The sequence below is a fragment of the Protopterus annectens genome, chromosome 2.part1 (assembly GCF_019279795.1).
Source record: "Protopterus annectens isolate FY-2018-M chromosome 2.part1, PAN1.0, whole genome shotgun sequence".
NCBI lineage: Eukaryota > Metazoa > Chordata > Ceratodontiformes > Protopteridae > Protopterus > Protopterus annectens.
This window is the reverse complement of record NC_056729.1, coordinates 1851785851-1851794565: the sequence shown is the minus strand read 5'-3', so window position 1 is coordinate 1851794565 and position 8715 is coordinate 1851785851. Positions and strand designations below refer to the sequence as shown.

The 8715-nt window shown below is 39.3% G+C and overlaps 1 non-coding gene and 1 pseudogene across 1 annotated transcript; one reads left to right on the top strand and one right to left on the bottom strand.

The window, feature by feature from the left end:
* Positions 1 to 561: 561 nt before the first annotated feature.
* TRNAQ-CUG lies at positions 562 to 633 on the top strand. Its single transcript has one exon. It is a non-coding gene; the product is annotated as a tRNA-Gln (tRNA).
* Positions 634 to 7562: 6929 nt separating this feature from the next.
* LOC122795050 lies at positions 7563 to 8445 on the bottom strand (annotated as a pseudogene).
* Positions 8446 to 8715: the final 270 nt, after the last annotated feature.

Below are 8715 nucleotides of genomic sequence, written 5' to 3'. Positions count from 1 at the left end.
GAGGTGAAGAAGAGAGTACAGGCAGGATGGAGTGGGTGGAGAAGAGTTTCAGGAGTGATTTGTGACAGACGAGTACCTGTAAGAGTGAAAGGGAAGGTCTACAAGAGGGTAGTGAGACCAGCTATGTTATATGGGTTGGAGACAGTGGCACTGACAAAAAGGCAGGAGTTTGAGCTGGATGTGGCAGAGTTAAAGATGTTAAGAGTTGCACTGGGTGTGACGAGGGTGGACAGGATTAGGAATACGTATATTAGAGGTTCAGCCCAGGTTGGAAGGTTTGGAGACAAAGCCAGAGAGGCAAGATTATGTTGGTTTTGACATGTGCTGAGAAGGGATGCTGAGTATATTGGGAAAAAGATGCTAAGGATGAAGCTACCAGGTAACAGGAAAAGAGGAAGGCCTAAGAAAAGGTTTATGGATGTGGTGAGAGAGGACATGCAGGTGGTTGGTGTGACAGAGCAAGATGCCAAGGACAGGAAGAAATGGAAACAGGTGATCCGCTGTGGTGACCCATAATGGGGACAGCCGAAAGAAGATGATGATTATTTTTTAATGCATGCTGGTTCCATGGTGTAATGGTTAACACTCTGGACTCTGAATCCAGTGATCTGAGTTCAAACCTCAGTGGAACCTGTTAAGGGCTTAAGTTTACTCTCAAACTTCAACAAATCCGAACTAGGTAAGCTGTCCCATAGCTACAATCATATTGCCAGATTCGCCACTGGCTCCACCTATACAACCCACCACTGCCAGAACCTTAAACAACTAGAGTGGCTAGAACTGCCCAGCTTAATTCAATCCACTCAACTCTTAATAGTGCACAAAATTTTGTACCACCCTGAGGATACCCCCTCACTTAAAAATATTATTAAGCCATATAGCAATCTAAGATCCCTACGGTCACCCAATAAACTACTGGTCCAAACCCACAAAGCTAATAACTCTGCTGGTGATCCCTGTTTGCCAACTTCATTGGCAAAACCTGGAATTTGTTGCCAAACTATATAACCCTACAGTCCACCAAAAGTCTCTTCAAAAAAAACCTCAAACAGTATCTTAAAGTGAATTGGCTATGCCCATGTACCAACCCTGATTAAGTTATAAACTAAAAGCATATTCTGCAATTATCGTAACTTGTAACTACATCACCAAGCACTGCTTCCAACGTGATGTCTCTTACTTTTAATTGTCTGTCCATGACAATTGTGAGTCCCTACTAGGGAGCACTACTAACCCATTGTATATAATCACTTTGTTTTTATAATTGTTTGCTAACTTCTGTGTAATCTATGTAAGTTTGTCTTTGTGGAGCTTTTCTCCCTGGGCCTCCACTGAAAATGGACATGTATCCAGTCGGACTATCCCGGTAAACAAATGTAAAATAAAATAAATAAATAAAATAAATAAATTTAGTGCTGAGATGAGGAGTTATGCGTTAAAATTGGGGATGTTTATAGGGTGTGGGGTTATGTCTAGAGTACTTTTGTAAATTACAGCAACACTGCCTACTCTTTTATTTATTTTGTCCTTCCTGAGAATATTATAGCCTGCTGGGTAATTTCTTCATCGTCCATTTCTGGATTTAGCCAAGTTTCAGAAGTTCTGATGAAGTTTCCTGCATTGAAAATGAAAGCGCTAAATCGCGTTGTAATTCAATAAATTTTATAAAAACAGTGTTGTTTGTGGACTGAACAGTCTTTGACGGAGAACTACTGTTATTAATTTGGTATACAGCATCGGTTCGTGGGACTGCCTTTATTGGATCCCGTTAACGGAGAACTATTTGTGTTACAAGTTTCAGAAGTGACAAACATGTCATGGTTATAATAGGCTATACAAGCATATGTAAACGTGTACTTATTATTTTAAACTTGAACTTTGTTAGAGATGCTTCTAAGATTCATGTTTAGTAGCAACAGGGCAATACTGTGGATGTGAGGATGTGATTACTTAGATGTTAGCATAGTCGGAGTAACTGTAGACATTGTAGTGGGGCCACAATAAATATGAAATACTGATTTGAAGGCAGACATTTACACTTATATTTAACCTTTATGGTAAGTTTTTGTGCTACAGAATTAGGTCTGCTGTATCCACATTTGTAAGTGTTGGTTAAAGTGGTGTGGCTTAGTTCAGAAGATTTTCTGGGTTAGTGGGATCTTTACTGTATGCAAGAGTAGTGTGATGGAGGGATATGACGTATGAGAGCAGTGTTAGCAGTAAAAGTAGCAAACGGTTGAAAAGAAGCATTTTAATGTTGTAGTGTGTTTTGTAAAAGAAAAATGTGCAAGAAAAATGACTTATGTGAAAGTATGAACTACCAAGCTGTACACTCACTGATAAAAACATATTAAAATAAGGCTTCACTTGTTCCACATAATGAAACGGTACCTTTTGGGAAGAAAGAAATATAGAGATGCAGGTAGAAATCGGTTTACAGCACATGGCAAAGCAGTAGATGTCTATTAGACCAAAATAAATAAATGTTGGTAAGGAATTGTATGTAAGAGTGCTTTAGGAATAAGGCTTTGCTACTGACATGTACAATGAGGCATTCTGTGACAGAAATACAGCTGGCTTTACATATGCTCGTCCCACAGACTAGCACCCCTAACCCCTCAGTTCTTCAACAGTGAAAAAAAGGACTTCTGCAACACTTCTGTACTTGATACATGGACCTCTCCTCCACTGCAAGAACAAACAAAAAAAGAGGCTTGACGTGAACCCCCCTGCCTAGCCATTCAGCTCCAGTTTCTTTGCCATGCCCCCGCCCAGCCATTCAGCTCCAGTTTCTTTGCCATGCCCCCCCCCAGCCATTCAGCTCCAGTTTCTTTGCCATGCCCCTGACATTTCTTCCTCATTTGTTAGTTAAAAATAATAACTTGTTTTCAACTGTATAAATCTGCTTGCTACAAAGGTAAAATGGAACTGGATATTGTATAAATCCAACTTACACCAAAATCAGACAGCAAGTTTAATGTTCTTTGCATTAAACCTCCGAAGCTACCCAGGCAATGCATCATGTAAAGCATGTATTGCAAACTATCTCCATCATCACATCAGGTCTCCCAGATGACCATAAATAACTTAACAAAATCATAAAAAAGTGCGTAGGCTGCCTTGTCAATGTGACCCTTAAATCTACACAATGAAGCTTTATATATGATAGATTTGCTTTTTGTGCCTACAACTTGTGTGATCCAAGTTGTGAGAAAAACTATATCCCATAGCAAATGTGAAATGCAGTTATCAGTGGGAAATCACTGCCTGGATACAACACATCAGAGGTATGTAACCTGCAACTAGACAATGACAAATGTATGTTCGACACATTTTAATGTTGTTTTCTCTATCAGGGACTGGGATGAAAATTTACTGTGTGTACAATGATTTCCATTATAATCAGAACTTAAACAATATTCTGAACATAAAGCAATGGTGATTAAGGTAACTAGTCTTAGATGCAATGGGTACATTTATTTAACAGAGTAGAAGGCACAAATGACCATGATAGTACACATATGAAAATATAATTTATCTAAGAACATGATTCATATGATCACAATGGCATTCCTAATAATGTAATAAAAACACAAGACAAGGAGTGGTGCCCATTTGAATTTCTGTATGGTATGACCTTGCTTCCATACATAATTGTCATACAGTTGATCATATCTACAGATTCACCTGATGCTACATACTGGAGCAAAGGGTTTGAATGGAGAGATGAAAAGTCAGCAAGCAAAGGAGAGTATTTAGTGCTGAAATTGAATTCATCCTCAAGTCTTGGCGAGTACTTTCACGAGGTGGGACCCTGTTTTTCCCAAAATCTCCCCAAGGCAACATTGGTATATACACTGCATTTATATAACATATATCATGGACAGAAGTAGGCCAAAAATTAAAAAAAGACAGCTGGGTGCACAAGACACAGGATAAAAAAGTGCCCAATCCTGGTAGGCATACTGGTGCCAGGACTGGAAAAGATGACAGTGTAGAATCCTCAAAATACGGAAACATTCCTACAATGGGGCCAGGCCAGGCCCGGAGGAGGATGCCCCCCTGTTGTAGAAGGAAGTAGCAGTCCAAAAAATCACAAAAAATGATAGGCCAAAGAAGAACCATAAAGACGATAGAGTGGACTTTTGAGGATAAGAAAGAAATTATGTATTGTTACTGTTATGCAAAAAGACCAGAATTTCCAGACACATGTCAAGATCAATTCAAAAAACAGACTGCAGAAGGTCAATAAAACCCAAAAAGTCAAAAGTTTGATAAAACAAATGAACACAGTAATTAGGATTAAGAGAAAAATTAGAGTAAAGAAAAATATTTCCACAAGAAAAACTGTCAGAATCTTCAAATAAAAATGTGTGGTCTTTAATGCAATAGATTTGTGAAAAACAGTATATAGACCAAGAAACTTTGATCTGTCTGGAAAAAGAAGCATCTGAGGAAGTGCGAAAATATAAACAACAAACCCTATATATGTTTGAAAAGTATAAAAAAGAAATATGGACATGGAAAAGAGAGAGAGATTTCATATGGTTCAATATTTATGCAAAGGCGAAAGCCAAATTAATCAAAATAAAGAAGGCAGCCCCCAAACATATTCAAACAGAAATACAGGCAAAGGCATCCAGACATGGAAAATTTCACAATAAAAAATAATATCACAAAAAGGGAATGTAGAAAAGAAGATTAATAAAGTAGAAGTTAAAAAAATAGAAGTTGAAGTTATGGAGTGCCTGCGAAGTGAAGGATTTAATGTAGAAGGTCTAACACAGGTTACATCACAGCATGATGGAACGAGTCCCCAAAGTAAGGAGAAACAGGAAGATCAAGAGACATCTGAAGAAGAAATATGGACATGGGAAAGAAAAAGAGATTTAATAAGGAGCAGTATTTATGCAAAGGAGAAAGCAAAACTAATCATTATGAAAAGAGCAGCACCAAAGATATTTGAAGAGAAATACAGACAAAGGAATCCGAACATGGGTGAACTTTACAATACAAAAAGTAAGAAGACAAAGAGGAAAAGTAGAAAAGGAGATTAATAATAGAGAAGTTAAAGAAATAGAAACTGAGGTTATGGAGTACCTCTGAAGTGAAGGATTCAGTGTAGAAAATCTAATTCAGAAAACACCACAACAGGATAGACAATGAACCTCCAAATTAAGGGGAAACCAATGGAATGGGAAGCAATTGGTCAGGTGCCACATGAAGATATTTTGGAGTCTTCCACAGCAGTGGCGGCTGGTGACTTCAAATTAAAGGGGGGCTGCAGGAGACAGCTGAATGGGTGGGGCCAATGGGAAGGGGTGTGACCAACTAGAAAGGGGTGGAGCTGTGCTCAAAACCACAACAAATGGAACTTTAATTAAATACGTTGCCCTGGGTGCCAAACCATCATTACGAGAGTCCAAGCAAGACAGAATGAAGTGTAGAAGAAAAAAAATATTTCAATGCATTGGCTACATGACATCTTACTTAATATCTAGATTCAAACAAAAAGGTTGTGAAGCATGAAAAAATAAATTACTTTTTAAATACATTACTGGAATGCTATTCAAAATCAAGTATAAAAAAAACAAGCAGCACTCAGTTCAAACCACTTCTCCTTGCACTGCAGTTCTAATTATAATTTATGTTCAGCTTTATAAAATTACCAAGTAACATGCTGAAAGTAGCAATCTCTGTAATACCCCCACTTGTAAAAACATTTCTTATCCAAAAAAGACCTGCTGCCTGACAACAACTATCTACTTGTTTCATGGGGAACACATCAAAGTAAAAAATGAACAGCGAACAAGAAACAAGCTCAATATAAATTGCTTAAAGGATTACTACACAAGTTATGGACCACACATGATATATTGGCATTCTGCTTAGTTTACGGGTAAAGCCTGCGAAGTCTCCAACAAATGTAATGAGCTTCAGAAAATACTGTAATCCTGTCCTTTATTACAAATACTGTCATATGCATTTCAAGACCTAAGGCTTATACGTTATCTAGTTATGTAAATATTCTCTACATGGCAACAATGAAAAGGCTTTCAATGTTGGTGATTCTTTAACAGCCTGCTTATTAAAGCTTACTTGCATCTTACAATCTCTGACAAGCTTACCTGATGGTCATTAAAGCATTGTTACTTTAATACAGAGCAAAAGGGCACTGCAACAGCATGCATTTTCTGAATAATAAGAAGCATAAATCAACAGTATAAAAATATGACAGAAAACCAGAACATTCTGCAAAATCAAGGACAGATGAAAAGCCACGGTCATACTTGTGGTCCACCTAGGATGGGGGAATACTTTGCACACTTAAACTGCATAACTGCTCCTTGCCTTGCTTGGACACATCCAGAGCCACTACAATGGGGAGTGGGATGCAACAAGTAGGTCAAGGTTTGAAATGTCTCTGGCTGATGGTGATGGCTCTGACACTCATACCGCCAACCTCAGAGCAAGAAATCTGGACAAAGCCATACATAGAAGTGGGACACAGGCCCAAAAATAAAGAAAATTTGTAAATATTGCTCTTATAAACTTAGAAAGATCATACAATAGTAGTAGGTCTTGCATTAGTATGAATTTTCTGAAGGGTATGAAATCTGAAACTCACATGTCTGCCATTATTTTCTAACTTCAGTCTTTAATGATTTGCTACTAATTTGCCAGAAAACCACAATATCATCTAGCCCCATTTCCTTATGGTAATACTTTATTCTCTTTGACAGTGTAGATAACCTAATTTTCTTTAGATCCTGGTCCCCTTCCTTACCATCCAGAACTAGATTCCACTAACCTGCTCAGGCAATGACTCCCTCTGAAAAGGCAATCAAATGTTTCAAAATTGAGCCCTTGAAGCATGTAAATGGATACCAGTGTGAACAAAAATCCATTAATAAGCCCTTTAATCGCAACATACCTAACCTTTGTATCAGAGAGTGTGTCCAAAATTTGTATTACAAGTTGTCCAGTGATGAGGATTGTTACCCTCGTGCACTTACCTTAAGCTGGAATCCTTTCCAACAATGAGTGTTTCCTTAGTTAAATGAGTGTCTTGCAGGCTACCAAATGCATATATATTTCCTGATAGTAAAACTCTATCATGCTTGAGTGGGCTATTTTGATCACCTACATTCCAGCTGAGGACCTGTATTTGCCCTGCTGTAACTTTCTATACCTATGCAATACTAACATAGTGTCCTTAGATAGATTAACTGTGTCAGTTTTCTTCATGTGTAGAAGGCCAAAGTTTAGTAAAATAAACCAATTTCAACACAGCTCATTCTACAGTAGGAAGACTGATGCATGTCCATGTCTGTAATTTTAAAGTCAGACTAAGTCCATTGTTGCTCAGATGTAAGTATGCGCTTGTATAAGAGCATAAAGGCAAACATAAAGACATTTGCCTGAAAAACTACTTTGTTTTTCAGATGTTCTATCCAATTTGCTAACATTTACTAAATACTACCTTACGAATGCAAGGTTCAGGTAGTTGTATGTGAATCACTTCCATGTCTTCAATGAGCCTCGGCCATCACTGCAACTTTCTAGATGTATGTGTTGCTTTTTAACCAAAGAAATTCTAGGGTAAAGCATTGGGGAAATTGTCTCTGCATCTTGCCGACTTCAAAAAAGTTACTTATTATGTGGCTAGTGCCTGATCTGATTGATGTCCTTCTGAAGAGTGCTGCTAGGCACTTCTTGCGGCAGCCGCCAATCAGTAGGTGGTTCTCGGCCTCTGCAAACTGCAGTACCCAGGCGCCACTTTCTGCAGAGCTTTGCTTGCCTAGCAGTGGCACTCCTTGAGAGCATGTTGAAGGCTTCCGCCTTGACCTCAGCTACCCTATTTGGTCCCGGCCAAGGGATATGAGGCAAGGGCCAGTGTGCTGCACTTCATGGCCAGATGCCCGCACACTTAAATGCAGGGTGATCTGGACAACATAATGGTCTCTTATGTGTAGTTTCACCTCATTGGTGTCTGCCACCATCTTCATCATGTCTCGGTAGCTACATTTATCCACGGCCTGTGCCACCAGCATCTGAAAACAGGATCGGATCTTGCAGGCCGAAAGATAACCAGAGGCTGTAATGAATTCAACCCAGAGGGACATGCTCCTTTTGCGGCCATCACTTAACTTCAGTACCACGCACCCTGGCAAAGAACCATCATCCACAAAGTTGAAGACCCCCCATCTGGTTCAGATAGAGTACCACCTCAAACACTGTGGGTGAGATGACTTTGAGGCCCTCGTAGCGATTTTCCATCTCATTCAGGGAGCTAATGAAGTGCGGCTCTTGGACCTCCATCTCCTTGAACACATCAGAGACCACCTTGCAGACATCCTGGATAGTGCTGGCAATGGCTGCCTTGCACTTCTCATTGTAGTACTTGTTGAGATGATACACTAGTTTGGCCTGGGCTGCGATCATGTTGGGACAGAGATCCGGATTGTAGACTGGAGTCTCACAGTAGGTTGTAGGATCCAATGCGGCTAACTTAACTGGAGCCAACTTCAAAGTAGGGGGAAAAACGGAAAAAAAAATCAGCTCTAAAATCGCCAAAAGTCTGAGGTAAAAAAGCAGGGTTAGATCTGAAACGTGAGCTGTTCTTAGGCGCTGTTAGAATAATCCTGTAATCTTTACAACAGCTATTTAAAGTGGGCAGATCCCTACCCCCTCTCAGTAGAAACAACCTAACTC